Source organism: Mustela putorius, unplaced genomic scaffold, assembly GCF_011764305.1.
Source record: "Mustela putorius furo isolate JIRA1106 unplaced genomic scaffold, ASM1176430v1.1 tig00537227_pilon_pilon_pilon, whole genome shotgun sequence".
In the NCBI taxonomy this organism is placed as follows: domain Eukaryota; kingdom Metazoa; phylum Chordata; class Mammalia; order Carnivora; family Mustelidae; genus Mustela; species Mustela putorius.
Window position 1 is genome coordinate 21093700 of NW_025422368.1, and position 24842 is coordinate 21118541.

The 24842-nt window shown below is 38.0% G+C and overlaps 1 protein-coding gene across 6 annotated transcripts in view; it reads right to left on the reverse strand.

Moving 5' to 3' along the window:
• Positions 1-24842, reverse strand: part of SOX5 (SRY-box transcription factor 5) — a 994837-nt gene that overhangs the window by 828864 nt on the left and 141131 nt on the right. The gene's annotated exons all lie outside the window — the stretch shown is intronic.

Genomic DNA, 24842 nt, shown 5'->3' on the forward strand with positions numbered 1-24842 from the left:
TCCAAAACCATAAGATACCTAGGAATAAACCTAACCAAAGAGACACAGAATCTATACTCAGAAAACTATAAAGTACTCATGAAAGAAATTGAGGAAGACACAAAGAAATGGAAAAATGTTCCATGCTCCTGGATTGGAAGAATAAATATTGTGAAAATGTCTATGCTACCTAAAGCAATCTACTACACATTTAATGCAATTCCTATCAAAGTACCATCCATCTTTTTCAAAGAAATGGAACAAATAATTCTCAAATTTATATGGAACCAGAAAAGACCTCGAATAGCCAAAGGGATATTGAAAAAGAAAGCCAACGTTGGTGGCATCACAATTCCGGACTTCAAGCTCTATTACAAAGCTGTCATCATCAAGACAGCATGGTACTGGCACAAAAACAGACACATAGATCAATGGAACAGAATAGAGAGCCCAGAAATAGACCCTCAAATCTATGGTCAACTAATCTTCGACAAAGCAGGAAAGAATGTCCAATGGAAAAAAGACAGCCTCTTCAATAAATGGTGCTGGGAAAATTGGACAGCCACATGCAGAAAAATGAAATTGGACCATTTCCTTACACCACACACAAAAATAGACTCAAAATGGATGAAGGACCTCAATGTACGAAAGGAATCCATCAAAATCCTTGAGGAGAACACGGGCAGCAACCTCTTCGACCTCTGCCGCAGCAACATCTTCCTAGGAACAACGCAAAAGGCAAGGGAAGCAAGGGAAAAAATGAACTATTGGGATTTCATCAAGATCAAAAGCTTTTGCACAGCAAAGGAAACAGTTAACAAAATCAAAAGACAACTGACAGAATGGGAGAAGATATTTGCAAACGACATATCAGATAAAGGACTAGTGTCCAGAATCTATAAAGAACTTAGCAAACTCAACACCCAAAGAACAAATAATCCAATCAAGAAATGGGCAGAAGACATGAACAGACATTTCTGCAAAGAAGACATCCAGATGGCGAACAGACACATGAAAAAGTGCTCCATATCACTCGGCATCAGGGAAATACAAATCAAAACCACAATGAGATATCACCTCACACCAGTCAGAATGGCTAAAATCAACAAGTCAGGAAATGACAGATGCTGGCGAGGATGCGGAGAAAGGGGAACCCTCCTACACTGTTGGTGGGAATGCAAGCTGGTGCAGCCACTCTGGAAAACAGCATGGAGGTTCCTCAAAATGTTGAAAATAGAACTGCCCTATGACCCAGCAATTGCACTATTGGGTATTTACCCTAAAGATACAAATGTAGTGGTCCAAAGGGACACATGCACCCGAATGTTTATAGCAGCAATGTCCACAATAGCCAAACTATGGAAAGAACCTAGATGTCCATCAACAGATGAATGGATCAAGAAGATGTGGTATATATACACAATGGAATACTATGCAGCCATCAAAAGAAATGAAATCTTGCCATTTGCAACAACATGGATGGAACTAGAGCGTATCATGCTTAGCGAAATAAGTCAAGCAGAGAAAGACAACTATCATATGATCTCCCTGATATGAGGAAGTGGTGATGCAACATGGAGGCTTAAGTGGGTAGAAGAAGAATAAATGAAACAAGATGGGATTGGGAGGGAGACAAATCATAAGTGACTCTTGATCTCACAAAACAAACTGAGGTTGCCGGGGGGAGGGGGTTTGGGAGAAGGGGGTGGGATTATGGACATTGGGGAGGGTATGTGATTTGGTGAGTGCTGTGAAGTGTGTAAGCCTGGTGATTCACAGACCTGTACCCCAGGGGATAAAAATATATGTTTATAAAAAAAAAAAAAAAAAAAAAAAAAAAAAAAGGTGGATCGTGTCTCTTAAGAGCCGCATGCAGTGACCTGCACACAGTTTGGTGTTCGATAAAAGTTGGATAAATAAATTCAGAGGACTTGTGGTTAATTAAACAAATTCTTCAGGGAGACTAGGAATGAAAAAACAATTTAGTAAGAATTTGACTTTAACCCAAAGCTGCCTACATGGAATTCAAGAAGAAAACAATGTGCATTATCTTTCTGTCACCATAAATACGGAACACCAGCCAAAATCAACCTTAAGTTATCCATGTATTCAACATATATCTGTTGAATGTCTCCATTTGCTAGGAACTAACTTGGGCTCTAGAGATAGAGCAGTAAACAAAACAGACCAAGCTCCTTGCCCTCGTGCAGCTAATATTCCAGTCAAGGAGAGAAGACATAAACAAGATAATTAAATTGAAAAGTACTATATTAGTTAAAGAAGGGCTAAGGAGAAAAAGTAAGGGACGATACAAAGTGTTTAGGGACGTGCTAGGTAAAATTTTAAATTTTAAATAGAAGAGAAGGAAGGGCCTCACGGAGAAGGTGCCGCTTGAGTCAAGACCTGAAGAAAGTGCCGAAATGACTTGTTCGGTAACGGAGCAAGAGCACCCCAGGCAGAGGGCAGCTTGTAGAAGTGCAAAGGCCTTAAGAGGGATGGGGCCCAGAATGTCAGAGAAAGACCAGTGGGCAGTATGGCTGCTGCAGAGTGCGTGAGAGTGGGGTAGCATAAGGTGAACTCAGCGAGGAGCCCAGAAGGGGCTCACTCTGCTTCTTGAGGGTCACAACTAAGGACTCCCCTGAGGAAGGAAGTTGCTGCGGACCCTGCAGCAGAGAAGGGCATAATATGACTAATCTGATTTACACTTGAAAGGGTCACCCTGGCTGCCATCTGAAAATTGACTGAAGAGGAACAAAGGCAGGAGTCCTGTCAGGAAGCCCACAGCCATAAGCGGAAATGATGGTGGCTTGGACCACACTAGAAATCGTGGAGACCAGGAAAGGTGGTCAGAGTCTAGGAATATTTTGAAGGTAATGCTGACAGAATTTTGTTGAGAGATTAGGTACAGGATAAATGAAAGAGAGAAGTCAAGGATGATTAAAGGTTTGGGGTCTGAGCAATGGGAAGAATGGATTTTCCTTGAACTGAGCAGGGGAAGACTTCTGGGGAGCAGGTGTGAAGGGCACATCCAGGGCTCATTTACATGTGCCATGTGGAGTTGCCAAGGAGCCTTTTGGAAATGTGTGTGTAGAGTTCAGGAGAGATGTTACAATGTTACAGAAATTTATATTCTCTAAACAAAAATTTTCCTAGCTCCAAACACTACCACCAGTTGTTTTCAGATGAATCTTTATTTAAAAGACAGGACAGAATTTGCAGTGTCTAAAATAATGGTCTTTTAAAACGTACAGAAATCTTACACAGCCATTTGGTTTTAATAGAGACAATTTCTTAAAGCCCGTCATATACTGATAAATCATAGGCCATTAAATTCATGCTGTCAACGCACATAATGAATGGTAAAGTAATAGTCTAAGTTTGGTGGTCTGACTCAATAGAACTGGAGTTCAGATAATTCAGAAGAACAAATATTTAACACCATCTCTGGATGTGTATGTCTCCCATTTTTCCAGGAATGGCAAGGAAACTTATAAGCTCATGCTTCTGAAGGGTCTGTTGATAAGACCTCACGCTCAGCACATTTTAAGTTTTATGTTTTGGCTTTAAGATTTATGGAAGATTTAAAACAATAAATTGAAAAGATTAAGTGTTCTATAGTTTTTACTAAATTATGTGTCTTTTCCTTTAAATCATTATGTAAAAATGACTTTGATAATTGCCTATTACATTATAGTCAATATCATCATCACCACCATCATCATCACCAATATCATAACTATCTTTTACTAAGCTCTCCTATGTGCTAGGCCTTATGTATAACTTTCATAATTCTACACACCAGATCCTGTGTGTTATCCTATATGCTTTAAATCATTTAATTCTAATAATAACCCTATGTTATTCATAAACATTTGTTACACTGAAGCCAAATGTCTCATGAAAAAAACTTACAGAGAAATGTCTTCTTCTGCATTGTGAAACCAAAAACAATAGTGAAGAATGAAGCGTACATAAGTATGGGGAATTGAAAGTAACTGAGAAGGTTGTACTCCTGGGCACTTGTCCCATAACTTGGAAATGTCTACTAAATGCCCTATTCCGGTGAAATGCCATCCATTACAATGAACCAACCATAATTTCAGTGGCAATGTGGTAAAAATTAAAATAGCACTTACAGAAATAAGGAGTAATCCACAACTACTGACCCTTAGTAAAGAGTAAAATCTACTGTACAAAATATTGAGAGGAAAAAATTAAAGTCATTACTAAAAATACAAGAAGTCTAATCAAATATTTATGATCTATAACTGGGTGTCCAGAAATAAATTAAAAGAAATAGAAAATATCCTTCCACAGTCTTGAGTATTCCTTCCAAATCCTGCAACCGCTTCAGTTGGCAGGACATAATCAGTGGTTTATTTGCATATTGTCCACAGTTGTAAATGAGCATCTTCGTTTCTGGATTTTGGCACTGGACCACGTAAATGATTATACTGCTATATATTTAATGTAGTAGATATAAAACATGGCACAAAGTAAAAGTACCAATTTTAGAAAACCGTAAAACTCATCAAATAACTTCTCTAAATTCCTCAGCTTAAGCCGCCAGCAAACTGTGAGGTTGCTGCAAGTAGCTTCTCCATTAACACAATCTTTCAAGGACTGTCCACTCTCTTCTCGTATGGCTTTCATCCCATATGCCTTCCCTATAGATCCTGTTTGGGCAAAAGGAGTGAGGCGTAGCATAAAGCATGCCTCTTGGCCAGCCTGGAGTCAGATGTGAGTTCCATGGCAGATCTAGCCCTCCCCCCTAAAAATCCGGAAGAAAACCTAGTGAAGCATACAGGAGAGAAGATACCCACACTTTGACATCTTTCATGCTCAGGAAAGCCAACTATAATTTTCTTAGACTATTCAAGTGTCATATTTTTAATGTCATTTTAAACTAAAAAGGAAAGTAGGGCTAATGTGCATAATTAGTAAAATTGTTAGGGAGGCGAATTTTATTTCCCCAAATCCTACATCTTCTTTAACAACAAGCTCCTTTCTTTTTCTCCTGCCATTTTTCTCAGACTTGTCTCTGACCACATTAGAGTTCAATTTATTTGTCAGTGAAATTGAACTCAGGGTGAACACCCCATACTTAACAATATTCCCTTTGCTTTCCCACTATTATCAAAATGTACCTATTCCATGTCCTATTAGCTATTAGCCAAAGCCCAAATCCTGAACTTCTAAAACCACAGCCAGCCAAATGTTAATACAGTCGGTGCCAATAAATATGCCAGTGGTTAGAGACAGAAAGTGAGAGTTGCAAGGGAAATTTCAGAGGTGATGAATTCAACCCTTCACTTAAAACTGGAATCCTCTCTGTAATTTCTCTATCATATCTCAGATTCAGTACAACTCTATTTCCAGAGATCAGAATGCACTTCATTTTGGGGCAAAACATCCCATTCTAACTTTCCTCCACTGGTTTCCGTTCTCGAGCTACGCATAATCATTTGTGTTTCACACCCACGTACAAGTTCCACTTTTCAACCAGCTCTGCACACTGGGTTGCTGATTTCTAAAATATATCAAGACAGCCTCTTGTTCCCAGGCTTCTGGTTGGGTTTTGAAAACGAGAGGCAACTGCAGGAGATCAAAGAGTAAGAGAAGATACCTACAGATTCTGCAGAAGATTCTGCAGATAGCTCCTTGCAAGTGACTTTCAGAATCTGGTGGAATCTCACCCGCCAGGTGGGCCTCTCCATACATTCTCCCCCTCCTAGCCCCTTCAGGCCTAAAAGCGGAGACCACGTTCTGCCATTATTATCCTCCCCAGAGTACTGTACCAACCCCTGTCAGCTCCTTTCAATAATAGCTTTATTGAGATATAACTCATACACCATAAAATTCACCCATTTAAAGTGTACAAGCCTTCAAGTTGTACAACCATTACCACAACCAACTTCAGCCCATTTTCATCCCTCTAAAAAGAAACTCCATACCTATGAGCAGTAATTCTCTATTCTCTCAACCCCTCAGCCCTAAGGCAGGCACAAAATCTACTTTGTTTTTATAGATTTGGCTAGGTGGGCATCTCACCCTGCAGGTGTTCTCTTGTGACTGGCTCTTGTCTCTCAGCAAATGTTTCCAAGGTTCACCCATGTTGAAGTGTCTATTGCTTCATTCCTTTTTATTTCTGAATAATATCCCATTGTATAGATATGCCACATTTTATGTATCCATTCTTCAATGACGGATATTTGGGTACCTTCCACTTTTTGGCCATTGTGATTAATTCTGCTCTGAGCATGGTGTACCAGTTTTCATGCAGAAGTATGTGTTCAACTAGATGAACTTGAGAATGGAGTTGCTGAGTCATATGGTAACTCACAAAGTTTAACCTTGTGAGAATCTGAGAGACAGACTTTTCCAAGCAGTTGTCCATTTTATACTCCTGTTTGCATTGTATGATGGTTCCAATCCCCCCTACCCTCACCAATACTTTTTATTTTGTCTTTTTTATTGTGACTATTTTAATGCATCTTACTGTTGTCTTGGTTTTTTAAAACCCTGTCTATATCCTTATAACTACTCCTTTATTAAAGTCTCCTCAAATCATTTCATTGAAGTCCATCATCTGTTTCTTTTCTTTCTTTTTTCATTATCTATTTCTTTCATTATCTGTGGCCCTGACTGAAAAGCCAATCCTTTTTGATATTTTTAAGGATTATTTTGAAAACCTTCCTCAGTTTCCCTCTTTCAAGCCAAACAACTCCTTTTTATGCGACCTGTTAGCTTCCAGAGTATCTACCCCTCTAATTCACCAGATTTAGACATCAAATTGTCAATATCCTTCAAATTATCTTACCCTTATGTGATATAAGAACGGACTAGTATACTTTTCGCCAGGTGATTATCTCATTGGTTACAGACACTATATTTCTTCTATTAATACCATTAAAGGCGGCACTACCTCTTGTTTGATCAGATAGGCCTTACTCCTGCTGGCTTACACTGAATGTAAAATCAACCAGAATATCTTGAAAATGGACTATCAAACCCAAATACCCACTACCTGCAATTGACCAATTTATTTTAGAATTACATGTAGAATTACTTTTACACCATTAAATTTCATCTTGTCAAGTTTAGGCCAACAATGAGCCTATCACTGACTTTCTAAGTACCAAGTGAGATAAAATGGGTTAAAGTGGCAAACATGTCCTTGCCGAAAAAGGTAATCAAAGTGTTAGTCCTCTTACTTACTTTCTTTCTTCATCAAAGTTCTCTCTCTCTCTCTCTTTTTTAATGAATAATCAAGTTTTAGCATATCATATTACCATATTGTGCCAAGTCTAAAGAAACAGTTAGGTGTACCCTACCAAGGAATGTCCATTCTTTCTTTTCTACACATTAAAAGCCAAGACTCTTGGGGTCTCATTGTTATGCTAACCTGTGCTAATAAACTAAATTAATTGGTAGGTTTAGAGTTTTTTGGGAATGTCTTAATTATCTTTGTACCTAGTGTGCTCCCTATTTCAAATTAGAGTATGTAAATGGTCTCCATCTAAATCCAATGGTTAGTCTTAACCCCCAACCTAAACTTGCTCTGCTTGACCCTAGAACAAGGTCCAAGTCTTAGGACTTAAGTTTTTTCTTTTGATATTATATGTATATTTATAGATATGTAAATATAAATAACATATTGATTTATATAAACTATTTAATGTATAATCATTTAACATATAATAATTTAAGGTAATATACATATATGTTTAAAATATGTATGTTTTATTAAAGTATACTTAATATTAGTTTCTGGTTAACAAGTCCCTGCATTATGCTGTGCTTACCACCTATAGGGCTAACATCTGTCACCATACAATGCTATTACAACACCATTGACTATATTCCCCATGCTTGCCTTTTATCCCCATAACTTATTCATTCCATAACTAGAAGCCTGTACCTCCTTCCCTAAATCCATTTTGCCCCTCCCCTCAACTTCCTCCCCCCTGCCAACCATCAGTTTATTCTCTGTATTTATGGGTCTGTTTCTGCCTTGGGTTTTTTCTTTGTTTGTTTGTTTTTGATTCCACATACAAATGAAACCATATAACATTCATCTTTCTCTGATTTAATTCACTTAGCACAATACCCTATAGATTCATCCATGTCACAAAAGACAAGCTATCATTTTTTATGAATGATTGATATTCTGTCATATATATATGTGTGTGTTTTGTGTATACACATATATTCTGTCATGTATATATATATGTATGTATATATATATGTATGTATATACATACATATATAACCCATCATCTTTATCGATTCATCTATCAATGGACATTTAGGATGCTTCCATATCTTGGTTGTGGTAAATAATGCTGCAATAAATATAGGGGTACATATATCTTTTGGAATTAATGTTTTCATTTTCTTTGAGTAAATACATAGTAATGGAATTATTGGACTACCTGGTATTTCTATTTTTAAATTTTTTAAGGAGCCTCTATGCTGTTTTCCACAGTGGCTGCATCAATTTACATTCCCACCAAAAGTGCACAAGGGATCCTTTTCTCCACATCCTTGCCAGCACTTGTTATTTCTTGTCTTTTTGACACTAGCCATTCTGGCAAGTATAAGGTATTATCTCACTGTGGTTTTGATTTGCATTTCCCTGATGATTAGAGATGGTGAGTATCTTTTCTAACAAGGCTGTTAGCCATTTATATGCCTTCTTTGGAAAAAGGTCTATTCAGGTTCTCTGCCCATTTTTAATCGGATTATTTGTTTTTTTTGGTGTTCAGTTGTATAAATTCTTTTAAATATTTTGGATATTAACCCCTTTTTTGGATGTAGCATTTGCAAATATTTTCTCCCATTTAGTATGTTGCCTTTTTGCTTTGTTGATGGTTTCCTTTGCTATACAAAAGATTTTTTTTTTTTTTAATTTTGGTGTAGTCCTAATAGTTTATTTTTGCTTTTGTTTCCTTTGCCTGAGGGGACATATCTAGAAAAATGTTGCTAAGGCTGATGATGTCAAAGAGATTACTGCTAATGTTTTCTTCTAGTTATTTTATGGCCTTAGCTCTCCCATTTAGGTCTTTAATCCATTTTGAGTTTATTTCTGTGTATGGTGTAAGAAAGTAGTTTTCCTTCATCAAAGTTCTTAATAAAAATATTAAAGAGGATAAATCAATGAATCGAATGGGTAACACCTGACTAAGGGCCTCTCTTTAAATTGATAACCATTCTATTAATCTATATCCTTTAGGTATGGCTCTTCAGCTATTAATCCAAGTTACCATACTGTGCACCAAAACAACTTCCTTTCTACTTTCTCAGAATGGTATGATATAAGGGTGCCTGGGTGGCTCAGTCGCTGAGCATCTGACTTTGACTCAGTTCATGATCCCAACCAAGGTCCTGGGACTGAGCCCCACATTGAGCTCCCTGCTCAGCGGGAAGCCAGCTTCTCCCTCTCCCACTCCCCCTGCCAGTATTCCCTCTCTCTATGTCTCTCCCTGTCAAATAAATACATAAAAATCTTTTCAAAAAATTATATGATATATTATAGAAGTATAGCTTATAAATGATAGTATCTTAGAATAACTTCATTAAAAAGAATAAAGTTAATTTTGCATGATTGGATGCTAGAAGACCCATCCCAGCTTCTTGTGAGCACTATCTTGTTTCTAAGTGTTCAGAAATGATCTACAAAAAAAAAAAAAAAATACAATCTAGGAGTTTACTAAAATCCTTAAAATATAAACAAATATTAAAAAATAAACATAAACATAAAAAATGCAATCTTTTCTTTCATTTTAAGTCCAGGGTAACGTTTACTCATCCTGAGTCTTCTGACACTTCTTTTCTTGTACACGCTGTTTCAAATGTCACCAACAGGTTTTTGAATGTGACTTACATTTAGTAACCACCTCACTCCATCCTATAGCCTTCCCCAGTATGTATGAGTTAGTCACAACCATTCTGACCATTCAGTACCTGAAATCAAAACATCTAAAAGGCTCTCCTCTTGGCACACACACACCCACATCCAAACCATCAGGTAGAGGTATTCAAAATATATGAAATATATACCATCTGACTACTTCTCACCAACTCCCCTACTGCCGCTAGTACCAGCCAGCATCACCTCTCGCTCGACTATTACAGGGGTCTCCCACTGCTTTCTCTGCTTCCACTTTTGCACCATCATCTATTCTCCACACTAGCCAAAGTAAGCTCTTAAAAATGTGCATTTGATCGAGTCATTCCCTCACTTATAACCAGCCTCCCATCACACTTAGAATAAAATCTGAGTGATGGGACCCGACCCTCCCTCCTTCCTAGAGTCATTTGCCTGCTGCTCCTTCCTATCACCACAGCCCAGCCCCGTGTTAGCTACACAGGCTTTCTTGCTGTTCCTGAAACCCAACAAGCCCAGTGTCTCTTCTGGGTCTTTACCTTTGCTATTTCCTCTCCCTCAATCCTCCCCACAGACCTTTCCAGGACTCGTCATCAGTCAGGACTCAGGTGTCCTCTCCTCAGAGAACTTTCCCTAGTCTCTTTATCTAAAGTAGCACCTCCAACTCCCTTCCTTACTCTGCCTCATTTCCTTCATTCACTATCTTGAAGTATTGTGTATTTATTCTCTTATATCCATCTTCACCCTTTGAGTCTAAGCACTTTCAAAGCAAGGGCTTTTTCTGTCTTGTTCATCCAATATATTTCTGGTCATTCATAATAACAACCTACACCTAGTGAGCACTCAAAAAAAATTTAATAAATTGAATGAGAAACCCCAAGGAACAAATATAATAATATAAATTCTGATCTTGGTGGAAACAGGGAGAAATACAGAAGACGGAGGGTTGATTTGGCAAGTCTTCCAGTCACACTCTGCTTTAGGACCCCCATGTGAGCACACAGGCTTCATTCACTAACTACATCAATCAACAGACCAACAGGTCCAGCCTGAATCTGCTGATATCAGAGAACCGCAGCATATGAGAGCCTTCAATCTCAAGTGTGGGGCATGAGCATTTTTTTTCCCTATCTCTACCACCACTCTCCCAATTATAATAAATGAATAAAGTAGATTGAAGTTAAGGAAAAATAAAGCAAAATTAGAAGCTGGCAAAAAGCAAACCCACTGCCTGGGGCAGCCTGGGGCTGATGGATGATGACAGCTAGCAGACAAATCCTGTTCCCCCTTCTAAATTCTGTCTACTAAACAAATTAGCAAGCTCATCAATATCTGCACGGCATTTACCTTCTGCAGCAACAGCTGCTGCAAAATCATGAAGCTGACTTTTTGGGTTGTGGTCTTGCTGATGGGACCCTTTTATAGGATGATCAGGGTCCAAGATAACAGAATGACAGCCTGGTATTACAAGGAAGGGTTCTGTAAGGGCTTGGAGGATGAACAGCCTGAGGGTCACCTGTACTGAATCTATCACTTGCCCCCACCTCTCCAATAACTAGATGTCTGAATGATGAGATGTAAAAAGTTAAATTCCTATGCTAGTAATTACATGTGTAAAACCTAAAAACATTAAGTCATTAAACAGAAATCTGTGAGATATATAATCTTGTATCCAGATTATGCTTTAAACATAGTTCCTTTCATGAAGACTTGAGTTCACTGTGGAGATTATATATAAAAATGACAAAACTCTTCCATACTTTAAAAAAATTATGACACAAAACCATCTTCTAGTTTATCATGAAAAGACATTTTGCCTCCATCTCCAAAGAAAGGAGAAAAGACCAAATACAACATAGAGAATACATGGTTCGCTGAAAAGTTTAAAGTGAAAATAACAAAGGAGGAAAGAAAGGGGTTTTGTAATTAAGTTTACAGCAACTGGTTTATTTGAAGCTAGCTATCTGAAGATTAAAACAGCAAAATATTCTTAAAACATCCTGCTCTGGGAAAACGTAAAACTCTGAGTGGCTTAGTGAATGATACACAATAATAGTATAATAATAATAATATAATATATAATATAATAATAGTATTAATAATAGTATTGCAGGACTGAGACCCTGACCACTATTAGGGGAAAGATGATTGAAAGAAAACAGAAGAAATAGTAGAGTACCTGAGTCTATTTCAGTACCCGAGTATCTGAGTTTCATTTCATTAAAACCATGAAATTCTTCAAAGTGGGCTATGGATTGTATCATTTGTAATAAGAAAAACCTGCTCGCTCACTCTCTCTCTCTCTGTCCAGTTATGCCCTTTCATACTAAGAGGCAACAAAGTAGTAGAGACATCTCAAGAGAAGGCAAGCCTATCCTCACCTGAGAAAGAAAAAGAGGTCATCCAGAACCTTATTATAGCTGAGACCAGTCAAGACAGGATCCACTTCCCATTTGCCTTAAGTGGATGTTGTTAATTTCAATACTCCGTGTAGAGGCTGCCTCCCAAGTTCAATTTGAGGCAGGGACCCTGTTCTCTCTGGCATTGCCAGTCCCAGCTGATATTTGTTGATTGATAGTCCAGACCAAGATGAAGCACAGCCTACTATTGGGCATAGATGTCAAGGTCTGTGTCATTTAAAGAGATCCCGTGGTGCGGGTTTGGTCACTCCTCTCTCTGCTCTCAAGCATTTGGTACCCATCAAATTGTACAATTGATATTCGTACAAATGTCAGTAATCCCATCAGGTGGTGAGAAAATGTGTAAAATTCCTTTGGGGTCACATCTAGAATAGCCCCCTGAAAAAGTCGACCACTGTTCAATAAGTGGTGAGCAAACAGGTGTCCTCTTACATTTCCCTTAGGTTAAAAATGAAGATGAAAACATAGGAGGAGATTGACAACAAAAACAGTATTTTTATTTTATTACAATGGTGATATTCTCATCAGCTTTCTACAGAAACCTTAACTCTTCTTGTTATATTACGATGAATCCTTTCTCTAGATGGTGGTCTTCAAGAGGCCAGAGACAATTTTCTCTCCCCTAACAATGCTTGATGATCTCAAAGATTCTCAATAAATGCCTGTTGATTAATGAGCATTCTACTAAAGCGAGCCAGATATTGATGATTCTCCCTTTTTCCTCCTGCCACTCATTATACCTTTCCTAAAAAAGAAACTTGTTTTAAATGATCAGTCCCCTTCTTCTTCAGTGAATAAGAGCTTTATCTAAAATGGACCACCACAGGGGTGGAGACTGCATGGACATTCACTCAGACACAGAGCCTAGAGGATGAGAACAGATAACACAGAACTGTACTTTTTTTAAAAAAAGGAAAGGAAAGAAGAAAAGAAAAAAAAGAGCTGCCATTTTGTCAGTAGCTTCAGGTCTTTGGAACCTGGAAGCCAGAAGTCAATGTCTGGTATCAGACTCTACAGGACTCAATCCAGGGAGATTTTAAGAGAAGAGCCATTTTAGAAACAAGAGTATTAATGATAACTTGAAGAAGGTAGAAATAACTGCCCCCCCCCAAAAAAAGGACTCTTTCCCTATTGGTCTCTGATTCACTGTGTAACCTCAGATGTATATGTAAGTTCTCTGTGCTCTACTTTCCTTACCTATGAAGCTGGGGGAGAAAAACATTAACTTCCATTAACTGTCCGTAATTTGAAGAGGATTAAGTTACATATTCCTGCATTTAGTGGCCCTTAACATTGGCTAGCATGGCAAAAATAATGCTATAGCATCCTCCTTATGGAAAAAAACCATCCATAATGCATTTTCAGGATTGCAATCTCCCTCATTATCTTTTGTGGGGTGCCGGAAATAAGTTACTTGTGTTATTTTGTGGGCCCTGACAGGCCGGTGCCTTGTCACACTCTTGCTTCTAATCTTCCAGAACTCTCAAGCTGAAAACCACTTTCAAACAGGGATTTCCTGCGTACTGCTAACACTGACATCAAAGCCTTCAGTTCAAGGGTCACATCTTCTCTCCCACTCCCCTGACGTCTCTGTCTGGCCTGAACTCACAGAACGAAATGCCCTCTTTATCTCGAAGAAGTACAGGCTGCTATGAGAAGGAGTCTGGGGAGGGAGGTTATTGGTTGCAATTGTTCGAAAGATTCTAATAATTGCAGCTAGGGATCCGTCCTCTCGTGTCACACAAGTTGGAAAATGGGTCAAACATAATGCATTTGGTTAAGTGTCTAAACTGAAAAGGTGCTATTTTATTTTAAATGGCATAGTCTTTACAAAGGCTAAGGTTACTGGTGCAATGCTCTCTCATTTTAAAACGTATCAGGGACATGCCCTCTGAGGGTCAGGCTTTCATTTGCTGATGTTAATTCTCAGCTGCCTGCTTCTCGTCCTTCATTGTACCCTGTGTCTTAGCTGGGCACGCTCCTGATTCCCTGCTATATCCAGACGGTCCATGTAAATAGTGTTTATGTTAAGGAAGTCATGTTCAGTGTGACTGGAGCACACAGAAACTGATGTTGTTGTCACTTTAGATTAAGCTCTTATTTTAGTAAAGGAGGCAATTGGAGCAGGCAGCTGAGTGGCCGAATGAAATATTCAGCTCATTTCATTTAGAGCTGCCGGGTTTCCATTGTTAATGCTGGCAAGCCTGGTTAACCCTGTTGGTGCCGGCCCAGCAGCAGCCCCCACCGGCTCCTGTGCCCACAAGGAGGTTCCTCCCAGCTCACCCATTTTAAGTCATCATCACCACACACAGAAGTAATCAGGTGAACCCTGTGGGCACCGTCACCCCAGAGACATCGTTATGAACTCCTATCCATTTGTATGTCCAAAGTGGGTGCTTTAAAAAGGGGACTGTCTATGTGTGTGTAGACTATGCCTAAATCTCCAGACACAACTGGAAGACGGGTGAGCACAGAGATGCTTAGGACAGACTGTTTTTGTGTTGAGAGCTAAAATGTTAAAGTGTACAATGTATTTACCAAAGGAAGATGTTGAGATTCATTCTCTGAAACATTGTTAAGTACTGCCTGTAACCAGGAAGTGTTTAGAACACTGGTAGATACTACCATCCTAAAACAAATGCACTGGCTATATACATTTTTGTTTGAAATTATTATTTGAAAAAACTTCTATGGAGAAGTCTTAGTAGCACTCTCTTACTTTCCTGGGAGTACTACTGACTGTGTCCTGGCCACTTTTGTGAATTTCAAGCACCTTTCTGAGACTCTCCTACCAATCTGTTATTAACCCAATCTGACCAGAGCCCTTGGACTTCTGAAGCTTTTTCTTCCTCTCTTCCTTTTTCTCTCCTTCTGTCTTTCTCTCTCCTTCCTTCCCTCTGTACTTCTTTTAGAACACACAAACAAAAAGTTAAGCCAGAAAAGATTGGGGTTGGGGGAAAAGATAAAGTAAGATTAAATAAATAATAGTAAATAAAGATTGGTTAGGGGAAAAGATAAAGTAATATATTATTTCCATACATCAAAATCTTTGGTTAAATGAAAGACTTTTAAGTTTTTCACCCATAAGAAACTGCTTTGTAGAATGAATACTTTCAAGATCTTGAGAAGGTAGAAATTCTTCTTAGCCATAGCTTACAGACATTATTTAATGTCCCTATAAAGTGCCAGTCATCACTGAACAAAAATAACAAATTGTTACTATGTAGATGCATTCAACTCCAAACACAAACTGAGTGGCAAGTATATATGAGGCTGTGTGCATTCATGGTATCTAAATATTTTAAAGTATTTATTACGTAGATCCAGGTTTTGGGGGGCCACAAAGCTTATGCAATTTTAAAAAGAGAATACAAATTAAAATGATTAGTTTAACACAAAAGTAAATATTTATTCACAGAGCAAAATTCCCAAAAAACTACTACTTTAAAATGCTGAGAAATACAAAAAAAAAAAAAAATCACAAAATCTGGGGAAAAAACATACTACTCCCATTAATTATCTCCCTGACCACACCTGTCTAAAGCTCCCCCACCCCGGCCAAAGTTGTTAGCTGCATACTCTGTCTCTTTGTAAATATCATTTTCTATAGAGAAAACAGAAAGAAAATTCATTTTTTTTATCTAGGATGTTTAATCAAAATTTGTTTTCAAGTATCATAACTGGGATTCAGAAAACATGCAGTTGCACACACAGTGGTGCTTACTGTCTGTATCGCCACTACAAGTTTGTGTCTAAAAACACAGATATCTGAGAAATTCTATTTCTGTAATATCCATCAGAAATGAAAAAAAAATATGATGTGTTAATAACAGCATAAACTGCGTTAGTCATTAAATTTCTAACAGGACAAAACTTCTCCTGGGACTGGGCATTGATACAAACCATACCCTCTGTTTGTAATATCATACGTCTACTAACAAGAATGTTTTTCCACACAGTAGCTTCTGGCTCTGCATGTTTCAAACCTAGTCTCATCCTTCCACCCCGTGCATCATTTGTCCGTGCTGTGGGATGTGTCCAGAGGACACTGTGGGCTCTGGCTTTTGTGCTCCAATATGGTCTCTGAGTGTCAAACATCTAGTAAATTGGCAAAGTGAGACATCATCAATAGCTTCACTATACACAGAAATATTTATAAACAACATACTTGTATCTCACTTAATTTAAAATAACTGTATCCCCATTCTGATTCCTCCTTCAATGGACCCTACCCAAGACCAAAACAAAGCCATGGCCTCTTCAATTTCACCACAAAACAGAACAGGAATGGAGGAAATTTAAAGCAGAGATGCTGGCCATGCATGATGGCAGTTAAAAAGCTTACTTTGCAAATTATATAAAACGTGATCATGTGAACACATTGCCTACAGTTTTTCCCCAAACCTGGGGTAGAACTCAGGAGTTAAGGTCCCTGAAGCTCTGTTTGCCTCTGATGAAATAATTTACACCTTTTCTGGCTGGATAAATGTTTTTTAAATAACAAATATCAGATATTTGTCAATAATTATGGTTATAAATATTAAAGGAATTTTATTTTAGGACACAGTAAGTCAAATTGTTAATTAACTATAATTGGAAAAACTCAGTGAAAATTCTTTAAAAATGGCGTTTGGAGCAAATATTGTTCTTGGATTTATAAAACTGTTAATACCAATTTTCTATATAAAAAAACAAAACTTTCTGCATCTAAAGAAGAAATGAAATGTGGAATTAAAAATGTTTTTTTAAATGGCCACTTATTTCAACATCTAAAATCAAGGTGATAGTTTAGAAGAGCTATGCTGAGTTAGCCACTGCCAGAAAGACTGTGGAAAGATATATTTGGAACCTTGCTTTCCAAAGAGTCTATGAAAATAAATAAGAGAAGAAAATAATTCTGAAATTTAATTTTGAGGGACTTTTCTCCTGTGCTTACTCTCAGAAACATAAAAATTGAAATCTTATAACACATTATCTCTAGAAAATAAATACAGCTTACTTTGTTGTATAAATAGATATGGCATATTTTTATATTATATTTATATTTTATGTTAATATTTTAAGCAAATATTAAATCATAATATTCTATACACTAGAATATGGGAAAATTTTATACTTTTTTAAATTTTTAAATTTATATTCAACTTAGTTAACAGGGTCGCCTGGGTGGCTCAGTGGGTTAAAGCCTCTGCCTTCAGCTCAGGTCATGATCTCAGGGTCTGGGGATGGAGCCCCACATCAGGCTCCCTGCTGAGCAGGGAGCCTGCTTCCTCCTCTCTCTCTGCCTGCCTCTCTGCCTACTTGTGATCTCTGTCTGTCAAATAAATAAATAAAATCTTAAAAAACAAAAACAAAACAAAAAAAAAAACTCGGGGCCCCTGGGTGGCTCAGCAGGTTAAAGCCTCTGCCTTCAGCTCAGGTCATGTTCTCAGGGTCCTGGAATTGAGCCCCGCATCAGGCTCTCTGCTTAGCAGGGAGCCTGCTTCCCCCTCTCTCTGCCTGCCTCTATGCCTATTTGTGATCTCTGTCTGTCAAATAAATAAAATTAAAAAAACAAAAAACAAATAAAAAAACTCAACTTAGTTAACATATAGTACACTATTAGTTTCAAGGGTAGAATTTAGTGATTTATCTGTTGCATTTAACACCCTGTGCTCATTACATCCTGTGCCCTCCTTAATGCCTATCACATAATTACCCCTTCCCCCTACTCACCTCCCCTCCAGCAACCCTCAGTTTATTCCCCATAATTAGGAATTTCTTATGGTTTATCTCCCTCTCTGGTTTTATCTTATTTTATTTTTCTTTCCTTTCCCTCACTATGTTCATCTATTTTGTTTCTTAAATTCCACATATGAGTGAAATCGAAAGGTATTTGTGTTTCTCTGACTGACTTATTTCACTGAGCGTAATACCCTCTAGTTCCATCCACATCATATTTTTAAAAATAGTGTTTTCATATTGAGTTCATCTATTTGAATTATTTCGATTATGCATTCGAAAGATACCAATTCTTTGTACCCATATTGACTAAAAAAATAAAATAAACTTTCAACCTGATTGTCAGTTCTTAAGAAATCCAGTCCATAATTCAGCATACTCATGGAAATAGCTAAATTTACCCGAGTTTTAAAAAGAATTCCCAAACCATTCATTAAGAGTTTAAAGGAAAAACTGGTCTCAGATTTAGGAATCAAATTCCAGGATAAACTTTGGAGATTAAATGGCCCAATCTCAAAAGTGGGTTAAATAACCTGCTTATTTTCATATCTTTCCATTTCATTTCTTTTCTTCTTTCCTCCTTCTTTTCTTTCTTGAAACCAGAGGAACTGGGTAGCTTTGCCACAGAAACCATTAGTAAATGAAATGTAAATTATAAAAAGTATTTTAAGACATCAGATTTGTGAAGGGGGGTCAGAAAAGAATGAAAACATTTTGGAAAGTTGCTGAGGAACAGCAAAATGAAAACCAAAGCAGAAATCCCCAAAATTGAGCAGAAGCAGTCATTAATGAGCAAGACCAATTACAGCCAAATCAAAGTCAACAGGGAACATTCAGACTCATTCCAATACATATACCAACAGATCAAATTTGGACTGGTCAAATCTAGCTTTCTGTCTCACTTCTCTGGTTACCTAAATTGACAAAATGCTTCATTGTCATGGTGCTATTACCCCAGATATATCCCAGTTTCTATCGATAATGCAGAATAAAACCACCCACACCCTTTACACAGAACACACACAGACACATACATTTTTTTTTTTTTTGAGAGAGAGCATGAGCAAGGAGAAAGTAGAGGGAGAAGCAGACTCCCCATGGAGCTGGGAGCCCAATGCGGGACTCGATCCCGGGACTCCAGGATCATGACCTGAGCCGAAGGCAGTCGTCCAACCAACTGAGCCACCCAGGGGTCCCAGGACACATACATTTTGATGAGTGTTTTGCAAGTTGCAGATTTGCCGTAAGCTCAAATAAAGTATGTAATAAAACTGACACATATTGCCAAACAAAGTATTTTAACAAAACCTAATGGAAATATGACTTTTAAAGGTCACTGTCTAAAACAGAGATCACCACACTATAGTCTGGAGTCCAAACCTAGCTCACCCCCAGTTAAATAAGAATGATTTAATGAATGAACATTTATAACCAATTTGAGAATTGAAAACATTAACTTTGAACTACAATCATGAAATGTCTCCCCCACAAAAAATTCAATTTTTCTCATTAGACTACTATTATAAAAAATTTCCTCAATTATTATTATTATATTTCGAACTATGTCAATAAATTTTGTGGAAAATTTTTCTCTTTTAATGTACCTATATAATATCCTCAATTTTTAAAAAATTATTTTATTTATTTATTATTTGAGAGAGAGAGAGAGAATGAGAGAACAAGAGGGAGGAGGGGCAGAGGGAGAAGCAGATTCCCTATGCAGCAGGGAGCCCAACGTAGGACTCGATCCCAGGACCCTCGGATCATGACCTGAGCCGAAGGCAGATGCTTAACTGACTGAGCCAGCCAGGAGCCCTAACATCCTTAATTTTGCTTCCTAGCCTACAACACCTAACATATTTACTATCTGATACTTATCAGAAAAAGTTTGCCAACACCTGGTCTAAAACAACCTAATCAACAAAACTATTTTAGCCCCACTTATTTCTAGCTTTTATAATATATGTATGTATGTATGTATGTATTTAGAGTAAATAACAAAACTATTCACATGGAAGATTTACAACAACCTCCTAATGCTTCCTAAATCATTACCAGGGAAAGGACATAATAACTATCTTTAGAACATAGATTCCTATGCAGAGCTAATAATAACGAATGGCATTTATCTCACCTCAGAATAAAACAGAAAGGGGGTAATAATAATTTTACCCAATAATTTAGTTTAAAAACATTAAAATTATAATACTCTGTGTTAGCGGGGCGTAAACAACAAAGCCCATTTCTACACTTACTGTAGGAGCGTTAAGTGACACAATCTACCTGGAAAGCAATTTGGTAATAGATAACAAAATACATTAAAACACCTTGATACAGGTAAATACACTTTTGGTAGATCCAAAAATATGAAAACATACACACACATAAAGGCATTCAATACAGGGATGCCTAGGTAGCTCTGTCGTTAAGCATCTGCCTTTGGCTCAGGTCATGATCCCAGAGTCCTGGGATGGAGCCTGGAGTCTGGCTCTCTGCTCAGCGGGAAGCCTGCTTTTTCCCTCTGCCTCTGCTGCTCCCCCTGCTTGTGCTCTCTCTCTCTCTCTGTGTGTCTCTCTCTTGGTCAAATAAATGAATAAAATATTTTTTTAAAAAAAGCCTCTTAAAAAAAAAAAGAGATGTGTAATAGACTGTTACTTGCCCCTACCATTCACCGAGTTTCAGAAGCGAGAAAGCTTGGCACCACACTTTCCTTCATACTAATCCTCAAAATTCCTCCCCCTTAGTCTTCCATACCTTTCCTTCTTCATCTCTGCAGCTACAGTCTTAGATTAACAACCTCCCTTTTCACATCTTGGGACTAGATCAACAAAGCGAGACCTAAGCTTATTCAATTTGAAAAAAAGATAAAAAATGATGAATACAAAATCGGCATCACCAAAGCCCCCCAGTGTTAAAAGAGTATTAAGAAAAGCATAACACAGGGTAGAGTGGTAATGCAGAAAGAGAAGATGTTCATAATTAATTGACATTAAAAATAAACTTTTTAATAAAATTTTATAAAAACATGACCATGAGAACACTTTATAGAGTTCCTACCCATGTAGAAGTCCATGCAAGCCCAGAGTTTTTAATTTTAGCTTTATTTCAGCTTCTTGGTCTATCTAGCTCCTTACTAAACACTCAGTTCCTAAGGTTAGTAATTGCTAAGCCATCTATCCAATTATATTGCTGACGATTAATTTTTCTAAGATGAAATTCTAAACACATTCCTTCACTACTTGAAAAACTTTCTTGCCAATAGTGTAACTGGCACAAATCCCTCCATGATATCACCTCCCCCTACTTCTCCAGCCTCATTCTCTGTTGTTCCAGACATGTTGCATTATTTACAGTTATTCGTAATGTTATTTCAATCCTCCCATACCTTAGCAGATGCTCTTTCCTCTAACTAAAATACATTTTCTTCTCTTTTCCAGCTAACAGATTTCTACTCCTGTTTCTTCTATTTCAGCTTACCTGTTCAAGGCTTCCCAGACCTAACAATAGAGTTGACGGCAAGCTCTTTAGCTACCTTGCCTCCAATACTGCACCTACCACTTGTTATAAGGACTCATTCACTGTGTATTTTCCCTGATAATTTAAGAGCTGTTCAGGGCAGAGATCTTGCAAGCTGTCCAAGCCATCTTTCCTCAACGCCTGCATTAAGCACCTCCTAATTTCTAGCTGAACAAATGAATGAAAAAGGAGGAAAAGCAAGTATGCCAAAAGGTTATTTTTGTTGTTTTTGGCTATTGATATGTTAGCAATTTTTAACCCTCATTTTAAAATTTTGTTACATGGCTCTATTTGCTTTATAAGAGAAAATCTAATTTACAATAAAACTATTATTGAGACTTCCTCTAATTTTCATTAGCTCTGCTACCTAATTCTCTTAAAACTCTGCACACCTGTGCCAGGCTTATTTATACGGCCAATAGTCTACTTTACTTGAAATCATATTTCGATCCCTCTACACAATTAGCTAAATATATATCATTAATGCAGCTTCATTAAAGTGTATTTTTCTTAAATATTTCTCAGTATACATATTTCTCAGTAAGTGAGCATCTATTAGAGTTTTGGCAAGAAAAATCTTATAATGGACTTATTTCTGTAGGTATATATTTCAAGCACTAACTGAAAGGGATCATTTTTTTGCCATCTGGAATAAAATAGTGATGAATACTACAAGACCCAAATTCTGTTCATATGCATGAAGCCATGTTTCTGAATGACTACTATACTTCCTATCTCTCACCTAGGATGCACTAAAGAATTGTTTTTAAAAAGAAAATATCCAAAATACGTGATAATCCCCCTAAATATAATTCTCATTGAAACTGAACATATTTTATCCTTTTTTTAGGAAAGTTGTCATTACCATTATCCAGTAAATGCCTGCGGAGACGTTATAGCACACATTCTACCCTTTTTCTTTTGTATGATTTAAATATGTCGTTTTATTACACATTGTTTAAATACGCTCTACGTGAAGCAGCCCACAGACACATAGCATATTTAGACTTGAATACAGGTTAAAAGCACCAGAAATGCAAACCACAGGCCATAGGAATAATATCACCAAATTAGAGTTGAGGCCATTTTGACAGCTTCAGAGCCATTTGAATCCTGGTAGAACTTAAACCCTGGCTCAGGTATAAGCTCGGTTTCTAGCCTATGGTATAATGGCATTACATTGGACCTCTCCACAAACATGTTCCTGTTTCTCCTTTGTATAAGGCGTTGTTCTGAGTTCTTGTAATGAGAGACCTTATAGCTAAGTATGAGCTTTTTTCCAGGATGGGCCCATGCCTTCATGAGGCTGGCTTGGTTGTTTAAAGGAAGACAGTATTCTCATTGTACAAGCCTGCATTCAAGATTCATTTGAGATGAGGTGTAGTATAGCAGGAAGAACCAAGCTTTAGAGTCACACAGCTGTGGAATCCCTGCACTAGCAATTCAAGATCTGTGTGAAACTGAGGTCATTGAGCCTCTTTGAACCCTGGTGTTATGGGTTGAATTGTACAACCTTTCCCTCCCATATTTATATGTTGAAGTCCCAACTCCCAGTATGTCAGAAGGTGACATTTGAAAATAAGGTCAATGCTCTAAGTAGTTTAGATGAGGTCATTAGTGTGGGTCCTAATCCAATATGACTGGTATCCTTATTTAAAAAAAAAAAAGAAAAGAAAAAAAGCAAATTTGGACATAGAGATAGATGTTCATAGTGGAAAAATGATGTGAAGAGACAGGAAGAAGATGCCATCTACAAGTCAAGGAGTGGGAATAGATTTCTCCCTCACAGCCCTCAGAGAGAACCAACCCTGCCCACACCTTGACTTTAGACTTTGATCCTCCAGAATGGTGACACAATATATTTGTATTGTTTAAGCCACCCCCTAGCAGAATAATAAACCTGGTTTCCTCAGATATCAAATCCTTCATGTAAAGCATGTAGTGCCATTATAAAGATGAAAAACTACATTAAGAGGTACTCAAAAGAGGATAGACAATATTTATCATTTAGAATATAACATTTGAAGTATTTTATTCCATATCCTTGAATCTTGCTTCTCTCCCCATTCAGGCAGCCAACCTGTTATACTCTGAACTCATAGCATTAGAAAATCATTGGAAGAGCAGGGGAGCATGGTGGTGGGGACGGGGTGGGGGAGGGGACAGAAGGGTTGCAGGGGAAGTATCGATTATGTTACTGGTTTTTTAGTTTCAAAAGCCTAAGACCCCCTGGGAAATTGTAATGACTCTGTGCATACAAAAGAGACCAGAAGAGACTCTCCTATGTATTAACTAAGCTTAGAGTAGATTTAGATCCTTCTGGGTGAAAAATAAGGTGGTCAAGACATATATAGATAATAGTGTATCCCACGGCAATTTGGGGTGGAGTGACTGCATCTTTACCCCTCCCCCCACCACCTCAGCTCATTTTGGTGGAGTCTGCATGACCAGACATTAGACTGCAAGATTCAACTGAGTTACCTCCATTAAACAGATATGAAATTCCAAAGTAAAGGGCCAGATCAAAATCCTGATTTTAAAAGAAAAGCACAAGACAGGTCAGATGGCCCTAAGACCAACAAGATAATGTAAAGGATCAAAACAACAGACATTAGGAGAAGTTTTAAGAAGAGATTCTTGGATTGAGCTGCTACTCTATGGTAAGCCCCGCCACCCTTGCCCCCCCCCCTTCGTCCCCGCAAGAGAGCTGGAAGGTGCCACTTTTCCTTTCTCCAGTATTTACAGAGGCTTCAAAGGAACAAGGTAGGCAGCCTAAATGTGTCCCCTGGAGTTTGGGAAACCCAGTGGACTGCAGACTGACTCTTATCTTGGAAATCTAGAGGACAAGAGGGTCAGGCTAGGAGCATCTCTGGAATCTGAAAAGGTCCTGAACCTTTCCTGCCCATTCAGGTACGTAAGACTCATGTTTTCATGAGGTAGGAGTGGGCCATATATGAGAAAGCCAGCCTGAAGCCCAAGATGACCATCTAGAAGTATCACTGATACCCCAACGGAGAGTGCATGTAGAATGGACTATCTGAAACCCAGAAGCTCCACTGGAAAGTGAATAGCTCAACCCAGGGGAGTTGAAGCTAGATGGGTCCAGCAGAGAAGCCACCAAGAACTCCAAAAGGAGCCACATGAGTGTCAGTTTTAAATATCGCCAAGCCCAGAAAGCTTGGAGCCAGCTTAACACAGGACCATTTCAAGTAAGAAACATTCCCAAGCCATTTAATTCCTCTTCTTTCCATGCTCCAACCACTTAGGTTTAGCAATAGCTAGCAAGTGGGAGAGGAGGTGACAGAGAAAAGCCCCAT